At 29.4% G+C, this 15,682-nt stretch overlaps 2 pseudogenes; both read right to left on the reverse strand.

Moving 5' to 3' along the window:
- Positions 1 to 309: 309 nt before the first annotated feature.
- LOC111281343 (berberine bridge enzyme-like 17 pseudogene) lies at positions 310 to 1,907 on the reverse strand (annotated as a pseudogene).
- An 11,760-nt stretch (positions 1,908 to 13,667) lies between these two features.
- Positions 13,668 to 14,831, reverse strand: LOC111280684 (tetrahydroberberine oxidase pseudogene; annotated as a pseudogene).
- Positions 14,832 to 15,682: the final 851 nt, after the last annotated feature.

Raw genomic sequence — 15,682 nt, forward strand, 5'->3', positions numbered from 1 at the left:
TTTTTAATTAATTTAAATTCTAATAAAATTGAGTTTTAAAAATAAATTTAGACTCACAATTATTCTTTGGGCTTTTTAACTGGGTTTCAAATTTTTATTTAAAATTGATTTAATAACAAAATTAAATTTGATCCAAACTTACATAAAAAATTCAAAAATGATCAATTCAAAATAAAATTAAGTTGAACTTGATCAAATAAATTTAATAAAAATGCTTAAGTTAACTTAAATCAAAATGTTAAAATTAAACATAAATTTTAGTAAACTCAAATTGATATGAAAAAATTTAGGTAGCTACGTAGAGACGTCTCATTTGAACTTATTAGATGAAAATGGGGGAATGCTTCGTTCATCTTTGAAGAAATTGTGAGGGTCTATTATCGTTTTCGCACGTACCAACCTCTGGAAATTGGTCTTGGAAAACTTAGCCCCGTAAACCTTGGCAACAGCGAAATCTGTGTTGTTGCTGTCATTGCTAGCAACGTCAAGATCTCTGTAGTTGAGAAATGCCTCCCTTGGGCAGTTGGAGGCGTACGGAACCATTGCACTGTACAGTGTTCTTGACCATTCCAATTACCGCTCTGCAGCGTTGATGCCTCCTTCAGCATCCGACCATACCACTGTGTACTGTACTTTGAATAAGTTCTCAGCTCTATGCGGAAATGGCGTTTGACCCTCTGAAATCTCTGCCATTCTTCCACCATAAGGATTGAGTTGGACGAAAATATGCTCGATGTTCATCAGTAAATTCCATAAGGCTTCCAAGCCTGACTTAGGAATAACTTGTTTGAAGTAATCGGACTCGGTTTTGTAGAAGACTATGTTCATTTGCACTCGATTTTTGAGTAAGACGTCAGTGGATGTTCCATTGGGGAATCCGGCCCAGAAAAGGATGGATTCAACCCAACTCATTTCTAAGCAGTCACTAGGCTGCAAATCCAATGCAGGTAAGTTTGCCTTCACCAGTTGAACAAGTCCATCCGTTTGTCCAAGAAAATTAACTTGTATGGTTTTGTTGCCTTTGCCAGTTCCGATTAAAGGCCTAGGCTCCAGTCTAATGAAAAGATCTTTAGGTAGTTTATGAGCAGCCAGCGATAAGTAAGATCTGCTGCGGCTTGTTCCAAAGTCCTTTGCACCTTGAAAACAGTAACCTTAGGAGGAACAGGAACCGGCTTGATCTTCCATAAAAGAATGATTCCAAAACTAATTCCTCCACCTCCTCGGATTACCCAAAACACGCCTTCTCCCATTGACTTTCTGTTAAGTATTCGACCAATGGCATCAATCAATTGGGCATCAAGGACATTGAAAGGCCATATTTTTCTCATCATGGGTCCGTAGCCAGCTCCACTGAAGTGCCCTCCAATGCCAAGAGTAATGCAAACTCCAGCTGGAAAGCCATGAACTTTACTTTTCTCTGCTATACGATAATATAGTTCGCCAGTGGTGGCCCCTGCCTGATCCCATACCGTCTCGCTTGACATATTAATATCTATGGACCGAAGATTAAACAGATCAAGAATGACAAATGGGACGTTTGATACAAATGATAGGCCTTCAAAATCATGACCGCCACTTCGAATTCTTACTTGGAAGCCATGTCGCTTTGTACAAACGACAGTTGCTTGACCGTGAGATTCATGTAAGGCCGTTACAATGGCCACAGGTTTCAAGGTTACCGAATACAAGCTTCTAAGGTTATTTGTGCGTAACTCATAAATCGATTGAAAAGAGGAATTGTTGGGAGTGTATATGGCATCAGTGATAGGTTTAGAATTGTTATAATTGGAATGTTGTTTGGGAAGGCATTGGAGAAAAGCATCGACATCAGCTGAAGCTGAATTTACAGATGAAAATGAAAGCAAAAGGATTGAAGCGACGAATAATAGAGCATAGGGACCTTTCATTTTTCTCATATTGGTGCGTTGGTTCAGTGATGCATGTATATATAGAGCGTATGATGTTTTAAACGCCAACAGTCTATAACTTTTTCAAGGAATGTACAGAAAATTTCAAAACAAAATTCGTTTTTGAATTGGAAATGTATAAACTGAGTGCATAATTTAATTTTTTGTTTAGACTATTTTCGAAAGTTGGCTGGTTTTCATTTCTTTTTTAAGTCAGGTTCAAAGTACACGGTACACATTCACAATTTTAGATTTTCTTTCCATAATATACCAAATTTACCATAACTGTCAAATCGTTAGCAGGCGTTTGGTATTATTGTTAGTTTTTTGTTTGATCATAATATTAAAAGGGCTTTTAAATTTTATTATTTTATTTAGATAAATTATTGTGATTTTATTGTACCCAACTAAACTCTTTTTTTTATTTATTTATATTCAAGTATGCTCTTATTTTAAACAAAATATTAATTTATGTTAAGAGTTTATTTAGGTATAAATTAAAATCTAAAGACTTATTTGGACACAAATTAAAATTTAAAGGCTTATTGGAGTGTAAAATAAAAGTTAAGAGCTTACTTTGATCTAATAAAAGTATAAAAATTTATCTAAATAAAGTGATAAACTTTAAGGAAGTTTTTAATTATTATTTTAGCTTTTCTGTTTTTGAAAACTTTATTTTTATTTTTGTTTTGTTTTGTCTTGAAATTTTGAAAAGAGAAAACATATTTGGTTACATAATATTGTTATATATTTTCAAAAATTGAAAACATAAAACATGCACTACAAGAAAACTGTTCTATATTGATGCTTAAAAAAATCATCAGTAAAACTTAAAAATCTATCGGTATAACACAATAAACTCTTTACTGATGGTTAAAATATCTATTCTGATGAATTTATAACTATCAGTATATAATATATCTCTTGTCGGTATAGACTTATACTAATAGTTTTTAAGCTGTCAGAATATATAACAAAGATATACTGATGTTTTTAATTTGTCACTATATGTATAGTTGTTGGTATGGCAACTATTGTATGTTCCACATTATACCTTTTACCAATGGTATTCTCGTTAGTATAGACTCGTATGTTTTAATTTTTTCAACTTATACCAATGATATCTCTGTTAGTATATCTTTACCAATAGTTAATACCTGTCAGTATAGCCTTATGCATTTTAACTTTTACTGATAGTCCATGATAACTATCAATATCTTGAAATATTTCAATAGTAAAATACGTTGGTATAAATTTTAAGGCATCGATAATTTTTTTTAGAATTATATTTTCAATTATTAATATTAATTTATTTATAATCATAATATGATATGGTTTCATAAAAAGTAAAAATACATAAAAAAAGTAAAAAAAATTAATAACATTTAAAATAAAACAACAACCAAATTGTTTTATAATCCTCAAATTTAAAATAAGTCAAGAAATAACATCATTGTACCAAATCTAAAAAGAAAAGAACATCAATATCTATTATTGAATGTCTACAAACATGGTGATCGAAGTAAATGAACAACATCTTAAAGTAAGACGATGCCATCCCAAGTTGGTCTGAATACCTATTTAATTAGTAAAACCTAATAAAGAATTCCATGTCAAATTAAGCTTTTACCAATCAATTAACATAAGAAATGTTCCCAAGGTTAAGTCAAGCATACCAAAAACTATAAACAAATGAATTGCTAACAAGATTTTGTCCACTGTTATGGGCTCTCCTTGTTTCACCAACCCAAGCAACTGCTGAAGTTGTTGAATTCTTCAAAATTTTTTGAGGGTCTTTAAAAGGTTTCTGCCCACCATCTAGATAAGATGGATCTAGGATTTTGTTCATAAGCTAATTTTTGTTACCTACATACAGGGAAAATATGTAATTTAATAACTAAATTCCAGGAAATATTTTTTAAACAATGCAATTTACTATTTTATTGTACCTACACCAAGGTTATAAATGTGTTGAGTCACTAAATACAAAGATTTGGGTTTTTTTATACAAATTTGTGAACCAGTTGGCATCAAAGAATCCTCTTGGTGCTATTAGTAATGGCTGAACCTCAAATCTTCTATATATATATTTTGAGCCAAGATTCATTGAATACAACAAAAAATATATAAAAAAAAAGGCATGCTCATTGACACAAAATTGAAATGTAGAAAATGAAAAAATATCTTTGAGAAATGATAAGAATCTTGATACTTCAACTTTAATTCAGCTCTAAAACAAAATAGGTGTCGATAGATTTAAGTTTGTAGAGTCGATGAGAGATAAAGAGAGTTGGTGGCAGGTGGAGATTGAGATATGGGTACCGACGGGTAGAAAGAGTTGGTGGGAGGTAAAAATTAAGTATGTAGAGTCAGTGGAAGGTGAAGGTAAAGAAAATGATTTAATTTCAGAAGCCCGTCATTTTTTCTTTTAGGATTATTTAAGACTTTTCTGGCCAAAAATAGTTTGAATAATGCCCTCATAAATATTAAATGGGATTATTCAAGGTATTTCTAGCCAAAAATATCTTAAATAATCTCTTACCTTTTTTTTGAAATTATTGAAGGCGTTTTTGACCAAAAACGCCTTGAATAATTTGTTACAAAAAATTAAATAGGATTATTCAAGGTATTTTTGGCCAAAAATATCTTGAATAATCCTTTAAGAAAAACACTAGAGTAGCGTAGTCGATTAGAGCATACATTTATTAACCATAAGGTTATAGGTTTAATCCTTCTTTTTAGTGTTTTAAGGATTTTCTAAAGAATTCTTGAAGGTGTTTTTGATCAAAATCGCATTTAATAATCAATATAAAAAATTTATTGAGAGAATTATTGAAAGCATTTTTTACCAAAAATACCTTAAATAGTCCTTTAAAAAACTCTCAAAATGCTAAAGGGAAGGATTTAACCTATGACCTTCTACTCCAATGTTTTTGTTAAGGGATTATTCATGTATTTTTTGACCAAAAATACCTTCAATAATCCCCTTATAAAAATTGAAATGGATTATTCAAGGCATTTTTGGCCAAAAATATCTTCAATAATTTTAATTTTTTGCAACAGATTATTCAAAGTGTTTTTGAAAAAAAATGCTTTCAATAATTCCTTCCAAATTTTTTTGTATGAATTATTGAAGGCGTTTTTGATAAAAAACACCTTCTAAAATCTCTCTCCAAAATTTTTTGAATGGATTATTGAATGTGTTTTTGGCTAAAAAATACCTTGAATAATCCCTTAATAAAAACACTAGAGCAGTTCAGTCAATTAGAGCATATGCCTATTAACCGTAAGGTTATAAGTTCGATCCATCTTTCTAGCATTTTGAAGGTTTTCCAAGGAGTTAATAATGTATACAAAAAAATTTATTAAAAGGATTATTAAAGGTGTTTTTGGCCAAAATTGCCTCCAATAATCCTCTTATAAAAATTAAAAAGGATTATTATAGGTGTTTTGGTAAAAAATGCCTTCAATAATCCTATTCAATTTTTTTGTAAGGGATTATTTAAAGTATTTATGACCAAAAAAACCTTTAATAATCCCCTCTAAAAGTTTTTGCATGGATTATTGAAGGTGTTTTTGGTCGAAAAACGCCTTCAATAATCCCTCTCTAAAATTTTTTGAATAAATTATTGAAGCCATTTTTGGCAAAAAACACCTTCAATAATCTCATTTAATTTTTTGTAAGCTAATATTTTTTTTTGTTTTGAGCCTATACTGACGGTTACGTTAATAACTGTCAATATATAACATGGTTATACTAACAGATAGTTATATACCATTAGAAAAAGTTTATTTATACTAACGATTAAATAAAGTATTGGTATAAATATGGTATATTTTGATGGTATTAAAAATCAATCAGTAAAAGTCTCTTTTACTGATAAAATTTGACCATCAATATAATCAAACGTCAATATATGAAAAATTATTTGTAGTGATGTTTGGTAAATATTATAAATTGAAGGGTTAATGTTATTATTGGTTTCTAAATTATAATAAAATATTCAATATAGTACTAAACTTTAAAAATTTATAATGTGATACTTTAATTATAAATGTGTTAACTAATGTGGTACTTAAATGGTTGTTTATTTATCACATGTCATTATTTGAAGCTAAGGGTGAGTTCATTTTTGTTAATGAAGATTTAGAGATTATGCTCGAAACTCTTACAAATCTTGACTTTAAAACAAATTCAACTTAAAGGAGTTACAAATCTTACTTGGAGATTACGCTTTGAGGTCTTACAAATCTCAAGTCTAAAAGAAATTCAGTTTGGAAGACTTACGAATGTTGCTTAGTGGACTTGGAGTTTGTATCCAAAATTCTTACAAATCTTATCTTTAATAGAGATTTAGCTCAAAATAAATCTTACTCAGAGGACTTAGAGTTTATGCCTGGAGGTCTTATAAATCTTGACCCTAAAAGAGATTAAGCTTGAAAGACTTACGAATCTTACTTGAAAGATTTAGAGATTATGTCCGAAGGTTTTACAAATTTCAATTTTAAAATAGATTCAACTCAAAAGATTTTTAAATCTTGCCTAAAGGACTTAAAGATTACATCTGAAGAATTTAAAGGTCATGTTCGAAGGTTTTATAGATCATGCCTGGATGACTTGTAATTACATTTGAAGGTTGTACAACTTTCAACTCTAAAAGAAATTTAGCTTAAAAGACTTACGAATCTTGCTCAGAAGACATAGAGTTTACATTTGAAAGTTTTATAAATCTCGACTCTAAAAGAGATTTAGTTTGAAAAACTTACGAATCTTACCCGAAAGACTTAGAGATTATGTCCGGAGGTCTTAAAAATCTCAAATTTAAAAGAGATTTAGCTATAAAGATTTTTAAATCTTACCTAATTGGAGATTACGTTCAAATGACTTAAAGGTCACATTTGGAGGTCTTATATATCATGTTCGAAAAGACTTGATGATTATTCTCAGAGGATTTAAAAGATTATGCTCAAAAGTCTTATAGATTGTACTTAAAAAACTTGGTAATTATGCCCGGAGGTCTTATAAAATTACATTTGAGCTGAAATCTAATTTGGCTTAATAAATAATTAGAGATCAAATCAAAGTAAAATCGAGAAATTTGATTTTCTCTGGACAAAATGGGTGTTTACAAGAGGGATTTATCTTAGGCATTTTTAAAGTGTTACCTGTATATGCTAAAGATGATTCCAAATCGATTGACCCTTCAAAGCATGAAAATAGCCTTAATGAAAGCTACAAAGAAGATGTTATAAGTTGGAAAGAGATAGCATCATAACATCATAAGTATAATCACCTTTTACTAATTGGAAGCTAAATTTTTTATTTATGGATACCCTTCCTTCGCCCTATTATGATACGTTAATTAGGAATATTTTTTTAGAGTTAGCAAATTTACTATTTACTAAAGGTAGAGTTGAGGATGGAATAAAAGAAGAAGAATTATGGATGCTAGGGATGAAAGAAGGGGAAATATTTTTGGTGAATAGGCCCAAGAAATAATTATTAAAAGATGAAGTGAAGAAACCTTACCGTGATATCTTGTAAACGCTTATAGGCCACCATATGTCAATAATTTGTCCCAAATTTTTTATGGTTCAAAACCTCAAGCTAGTAAACTTCCTCAATCATTTTATCCATATGCCTCAATATCTTTTTCTTAAACTCCCTTCTAATGTCTTATGTGAAGCTTTTCCATCAGCTTGTCAATAGTCATATGATTTCCACCATTTCTATAAAGCTTAGAAAGCCTAATTACCCATAATGGTAGATCATATGATTTCCATCATTTCTATAAAGCTTAGAAAGCCTAATTACCAATAAGGGTAGATCTTAATGCTAAATGTGAATATCATTATGGAGTCAAAGGACATTTCAAAGAAAATTGCATTACTTTTAAGGATATAGTTCAATCTTGGATCGATGCAGATCTTACAAAATTTAAAGAGCTGGTCAGTGGCTATGAGAACTGATGACGATGGAATTAAAAGTCAAAAATTTAAAGTTGAGATTTCAAGTAGGGGTATTTTGTTGAAACTTGTATATCATTTTAAAAGCACTATTGAAAGTGTAAATTTTAAATTGGGCTTAAATATTTACATTGAATGAATAGACATAGTGCACCATATTGTCACATGAATTAGTGAATATTTTCATTCAAGGTTTTCAATTTTTTTCAAGTGCTGAGATTTTTAGGATTTTTCTTGAAAAAAATAGTAAAAAGAATGTTGGATTCAAAAATAGTCCAACATAATTAATTTTCAAAACTATATAAAGAGAAGAAAGTGCCTTGAAAAGAAAAAATGAAAAGAAAAGAAGAGAATTTTCTTTTGTAGTGAAAGGATAAAAGAGTCTTGAAATAGTTTGTGATCACCACTAGAAATGAACTCGTCCCAATAAATACGTTCACATTTTCTTTCCAAACACCCTTGTGTCGTGAATCAATAAATGACACAAGAGCTTTAATTTTTTAAAAAGCATATATTTGAACTTTATGAACTGAAATTTCACTTGATTATGTCATGACAAAAATGGTGATAATCTTTTCCTAAGTAATGAACCATGAGACGATCAATTTAAAAAAAAAAAAAGGTTTTTTATGGGATTTTTAGAAGATTAGGCAAACATGATAATTTTTTAAAGAATTTGGATATTGGTAGTTTGATATGCCAAGACTATACGATAGTCTCAAATATGCCAAAACCAAAATCACCTATATTTCATCAAATGACCTCGAACATATAAAGGCCTAATTCTTACGTTATCTAGTTCTATATCTTTGGGCACATGGACCTAAAGAGAGAGTTAACTTTTTGCTTTTACTCAATTGATTTGTGACATAACCCTTCGTTTTGATTAAATGACATGAAGAATTCGAGACTTCAAGTGAGTTCATTAACATAATCATCATTATCATATGGGTTTTCTTTTGAAGTGGTACATTAAAAAGGGACATCTTCCATGCATTATGTTTTTGGTGGAGTGGATTAATATATGATTTATGGGGTGGCATGTGAAAAAAAGAAAGGCAAAAATAAAAAATAAAAACAAAAATGATTGTGACATCATATACTCAAGAAATTTGAATAAATCCAAACAAAGACCTGAAAAATAAATAAAAAAGCCAAAAGCCCAAAATGGAAAAAAAAAAAAAAGAAGAAAAGACAAGAGAAAGTTGAAAATACCAAAAATCTCGAAAATAAATTTTTGAAAAAAAAAAACCTTTCTTTAGATTCATTTTCTTAAAAGAATCGCTATTCAACTTAAGTGATCATGCCTAAGGTGACAAATGATCATATTTCATTATCTTTTCATAAACATGAAAATTATCCACTTGTTACCCCTTCAAGCCTGATAAATTTTTTTTAAATGAACCTTGCCTAAAGATCACCTCTACATTGAGAGGCAAAATAAAGGCATATTCAAGAATCATGCACGATGAAGCCCTAATTTCAAGAACAAACAAAGAACATTTTATATTGAGAGGCAAATGTTAGACAAATTTTTTTATATTCGTTTCATCACAATTGGAGAAAAAAATCAAAAATCAAAAAAAGGAAAAATCAAAAATCAAAAATCAAAAATAAAGAAAAAAAAGAATGAATAATGTGATGAAATGGCAATATTTCAGGAGAGAAATGACAAATGTCCCTTAAATAAATCCTTCATAAGAAATGATCATTTATTTGATTACCTTTAAATATATATTTTGGGCCTATCTATTATTTTCTTTCAGAACTACAAACCTTGACCCACATTACAAGTTGTAAAAAGTCCATTTGATTAAGCATAGATGTTTAAACTGAAGAGCAATTCCCTTTAGAAGTCATCATAACCAATTAAGCCTTTCGCCCTTATTCTTTGTGAAAATTATCTTTTTTAAGCCACAAGTTCATTTTGAATAATGTTGAATTCTTTGGTGCATGATGAAACAATCAAGAAAAAACAAAAAAAAAAAAAAAATGAAGGAAAAATGTGGCTTTAGGTTGAAAACTCCAAAAAGGGGTAATTTAAAGCAAATTTGAAAATCATGAAGCCAATCTTGAGTATAGGAAAAAAGAAAAGCCAATATGAAACCACCTATACTTTTGAAAGATTTAAGAATGTTAATGCCCTGGGAGTTTGAAATCCATTAAAAGAATTGATTTTAAAAATTTGAACATTCTCATTCCATTCCTAAATGACCTTTTGAAATTTTAAGTCACTCACAGTTGACTTTGACATTTATCAAAATGTCACATTCAGATGCCAAAGAAAGTATTGAACATGTTTGGGTTTTAAGGGATTCATGTTTTTTTAGAAAAATTTATATTTCATTTGTGAGCCTAGATGAAAAAGTATAATATCTTTTGTTCTTTTCAAGTGGTGAACCTTTCATGAATAAACTAAAACTTTAATATGCTGAACCGTTCAATCCATTATCACCACTTTCATTTATAATAAGGAATACCAATTTTCAAGAGACTTTAAAGTCACTTTTGATTGGGCATTTCATTGTCTGTGACCATAAAAATTTAATTATGTAGGGCAATTTGTTGATCATTTTGAAAAACATTGAATAACCAGTTACACATTTTTGTGAAAAATAAGAAAATTGTGTTTGGTGTAAATAAAAATTGTCGAATTGTGAAAACCTTTAGACTGACTCGAATTCAAGAAAGAAAATGTTTTTTTATTGAAGAATTAAGAAAAAAAAAAGATTTTTTAGGAGAAACATTATAATTTGTCTTCACAGATTTGCAATCAAGTTTGAAATGCTTATTGTATATTGTATGAAAATGGAAATCAAAATTAAAATCTGTTGAAAAATGAAAGAAAAATCAGGAAAACCTATTTGAAAAGCGAAGCAAGCAGAAATTGGTGAGGAAACAATATGAAAACAGGAGAAAGAATAGGAGAAGGATAAGTAGAGATCTTTTTGGAAAAAAGGTTGAAGACTTAATTTGATGGGTAATGGGATTTATGGTTTATAGGCATTTATATAGAAAAAATATTGACATCAGCATCATGGGGATAAGTTTTGCTTTCATATCTTTGTTAGGTACATTTGCATCATGGAAATGATGTATGCATGTTTATGGTATTTGCATTTGTATAGGAACATCAACATTTGCACCTTTAGGAATAATTGCATTTGTCAATTTTTTAAATAGTGAGGAAAAAATAAAAAATGTGGACATTCTTTTGAGTTTTGAAAAAAATAAAAGTAAAAAAAAAAAGAAATTATCAAGGAAACAAGTCTGCCAAAGGAACAAAAAAGAAAAACGAGTTTGTTAAAAAAAAAGAAAAAAAATGAAGAATAGGAAAAAAAAAGCAAAAAGAGGAAAAGAGGTTTGTCATGATAAAAAAGAGAGAAAAATAGTTTGAATAGAGGCAAAAATAACAAAAGAGTGTGAAGAGTTGAAAAATAATTTATGAAAAAAAAAGGGTTGTTGAAGAAATGATTGAAAAAAGATAAGATATGATAACAAGTTAAGTTTTTAAAAAGAATAAATGTCAATACATTTTAAAAAGATGAGATTTAAGTCAGTTTTATTGGCATCGATAAGATTTAAATCCAATTTAACTAGTATCGATGAGATTTAAGTACAGTTTAAATGGCACCAATAAAATTTAAGTCTAATTTAATTGATATTAAATTTTAAATCCAATTTAACTAGCATCGATAAGATTTAAGTCTAATTTAATTCATATCAAATTTTAAATTCAATTTAGTTGATGCTTTAAACTTAGTTTAGTTGACACCAAAAAATTTTCAAATCCAATTTAACTAGTGCTAATAAGATTTTAAGTCCAATTTTTAAATCCAATTTAAAAAACACTTTAAATTAGCTTAATTGACATCCAAACTCAGACACCTAAACCCAGTCTAGCAAGTACTTTAAACCTAAATTAATTGGCATTTTAAGTCCATGTTGACTGATGCTTTAAGCTCTTGTTAAGTAGTATATAGTACAACAGTGAAGGTACACAATGCGATGTATAGTTGCACAAGTATTAGCAATAAATGAAGTTGAAAAGAATTTTGAAAAGGTAATTACGATTGATGTGAAGGAAGAATAATAAAGGAGAAGCAGAATCGGAGGATCGATTGCTCCTATATTATGCTGTCTAAGTTTAGATGGCTTCAAAGGCAACTTAACTAATTGAGACCAAGTTGCGTCTTTCGTTAAGCGTAATGCAAGCAAGTTTACACATGCTATTAATAAAATAATTCCAAAAGCTAGTAACAAACTTTTAGTATATATTGCCAACATTGTTCATCTATCCAAGCCTTCATTCTTTGATTTGTCAAAACATAATATGAAATTCAATCTTCGGCTTTGCTAGCTTTGCCAATAAATTAGATAATTATAAATAAATCTTTCTAGATTATTGTTGACTAAACAACAATAAAAATTTTGACTTTTTTGTGTAAAAGCTTGATTTTTCAATCAACTCTTCAAAAGGTGTTTTTGTAATGAAAAAATATGTTTGGGATAAAAATTATTTTATTATTCTTTTTTTAATATTTTATTATTTTTATACTTTTTTTAATATTTTAATTTTTACAGTATTTTTCATTGCAATATCAAATACTTAAAATTTTTAATTACATTTATCTCACATACCTTTTAAACGCATTTTTTTAATTCAAAAGTTTTTCAATCGTAATAAAATTAATAAATTAGACCTAAACAATTGGTCAACCGCAATTGTTTTTTTTTTTTTTTTTTCTATTTTGGACCAAAGCCGCTAATGTCAAGTTTCATAAATTAGTTTTGATTTTTTTTTGGTCAAAAAATATGACCAGTAGTGAAAAACTAACTGATTTTGACGTGGAATCTCTATACAACCAACTAACTGATTACTTTTAGTCTTTTAAATATGCAAAATATAATCAATTAGATGATCCTCTTGCAGTCGGATTTTAACTAACTAATAATATATAATATATTTTATCTTATTTATTTAAAGGCGTATTTTATCATATTATTAATATATATTTATATATATACAAATAATATATTAATAAAAACATGATAAAGTAACAAAATTATAAAAAAAATTATTATGAGAATATTTTTATTTTAACAATAATATGATTTACAATTAATCATAGAATTACTAATTACATAAGCCAAATCTCTCTTTCCCTAAATCTTCTAAACTTTGACTTGTACCAAAGAAAAGAAAAAACACATTTGGTGCTTGCTTGATGGAAAACTTGAATTTTGTTGAAAAAGTTAAAAAGTTAATTTGATTTTTGTTAAGTTCATTTAAAAATGATGACAAATCTCTTGATTTTAAAAATTTGAGAGTAATAATTATTAGATACAATAAATGATCAAATATTAATGTGGTTTGAATATTTCTTAAATTGTAATACATAAAATTAAGTTATAAAACATTAAAAAAAATAATAAAAATAATATTTTTAATTTAGAGGATTAATTTAACTATATTTAATATCAATATATATACATGCTAAAGGATGTTTAAAAAATTTTGGGAGGCAACGCCCCCTCAGGCTCCCATTACCAACCGCCAATGTTCTTGAGCACAATGTCTATTTATAAGAAAAAAGTTAATTTATTCTTTATTACATAGAAATATCTTCCCGTTGAATTAACACAAATCAAATTATATAATTTATTATACATATAGAACAAGATGGTTTTAATTTCAAGCAACAATAGGATAACAAATAGCAAATGGCAAGAAGTGGTGTCTTGCCCAAAGAAACTAAAATTCAGAAGATAATTCGGGCAGCTTCGCTTCCTTTATTGTAGGTCCAGGTCATGTAGAATAACGGTTGGGAGCAGTAACGTGTGACAAGGAAGCACCATAATGAGATTGCATTGGCAATGGCGGAATGCTTTGTTCATTTTTGAAGAAATTATCAGTTCGATAAGTCTACCTGTTTGTCCAAGAAAAGGGCCGATGAAAGAGGCTTGGATGGTTTTGTTGCCATTGCCAGCTGCGGTTATAGGCTCAGGCTAGGGGCAACTTTTTGCCAACGATAAGCAAGATCTATTGCGCCTTGGTCCAACGTTGAAAACAGTAACCTTAGCAGGAATACGAACCAGCTCGATATTCCAGGAAAGGATGATTGCGGAAGTAGTTCCTCCAGCTCCTCGGATTGCCCAAAACACATCTTCTCCCATTGAATTTCGGTTAAGGATTCTACCATTGGCATCAATCAAATGTGCATCAATGACATTATCGATAGAAAGGCCATATTTCCTCATCAGGGTTCCGTAGCCACATACACTGAAGTGTCCACCAATGCCAAGAGTAGTACAAGCTCCAGATTGGAAGCCATGGGCTTTACTTTTATCTCCTATCCCGTAATAGAGTTCGCCTGTGTTCGCCCCTCCCTGAACCCACGCTGTCTCGCTTGACATATCAACCTGTATAGACCGAAGATTAAACAGATCAAGAATGACAAATGGGACATTGGATGTGTATGATAGCCCTCGTAATCATGACCGCCACTTCGAATTCTTATTTGGAGGCCATGGCGCTTGGCGCAAAAGATAGTAGCTTGAGCATGGGGTTAATGTAAGGTCGTTATAATGGCCAATGGTTTGGAGGTTGCAGAAGATAAGATTATAAGGTTATTTGCGTGTAACTCGTAAATAGATTGAAGGGAGAAATTCTTGGGAGTGTATATAGCATCAGCGATTGGATTAGAAGGGTTGGAATGTTTGGGAAGGGATTGGAGAAAATTATCAAGAGCTGAATCTGATGTTACCAATGAAATGGATAACAAAAGGAATATTAAAAGGATGGATAGAAAAGAGTTTGAAGCTTTCAATTTTTTTTGGTCAAAGAATTAATGTCGAGATATATTGTAATTGGTTTGTGCAGTTGTTCAGTTGGTTCAATGGTGTACATACAGACAGTGGAGGCCTAGAGGGTCTTTTGGATCAACTGCAGCTCATGTCTGAAAGTATCAGAAAGCACACCTTGAATATTTCAAAACAGAATTCACTTTTGTGTTGGATATGTTCAGAATTGAATATATCTTACTGGAAATTTTGCCAACTTCTTTAATTCTTTGTTTGATCTCCTTGCCGATCTATAGTTGACTTAATTCTTTCATTGAATATAATTAGTGTTGGGAATAGTGACTGATTCTATAATATATTTGTTTGAAATTGATTAAATATTGTTTGATAGATAAAAAGATAAATAGAAAAAACTTTTTAACAGAAAAATGATTTTTGATAGGTAAATTAGTATATTATAAATATGTGAAGTTTTTATAAGATTAATATAAGAAAAAGATTCATATAGAAATGGTGCATGGGTGCATATTGGTATGTATATGATTAGATTGAAAATATTCTATAAGATTAGAGGAGATTGTGGAGGTCTATGAATACTGATTATGAATGTGTTTAATTAATATATATTTATAATTTTCTATAACTAATGAATTGTATTTTTCATTAATGGACGTATATCGATTGAGTTTTCTTATGTAGTTAATTTATTATTTAATTATGCTTATGTTAGATTCGATGGCTTGAATAAATTGAGATTTTTTGTCTAACAAGTATTTGATTAAATTGAGGTTTTTTATCAGAATTTTCATGATCTCAACAATTAATTTATTAAAAATAGTTGGATTATAATTCTACACTCAAGTGTGTATGTATATATATATATATATATATATATATATATATATAAATGGGCAGAATTTGGGGACTTAGAGTGTTTTTTGGTTTATATTGGGCCTTTGTTTTAATATTATACTAGAGTATTTGACCTCTCCGTTACCCTTCGG

This window comes from Durio zibethinus, chromosome 28, assembly GCF_047325235.1.
Source record: "Durio zibethinus cultivar Kanyao isolate XHJ-2024 chromosome 28, ASM4732523v1, whole genome shotgun sequence".
Taxonomy (NCBI): domain Eukaryota; kingdom Viridiplantae; phylum Streptophyta; class Magnoliopsida; order Malvales; family Malvaceae; genus Durio; species Durio zibethinus.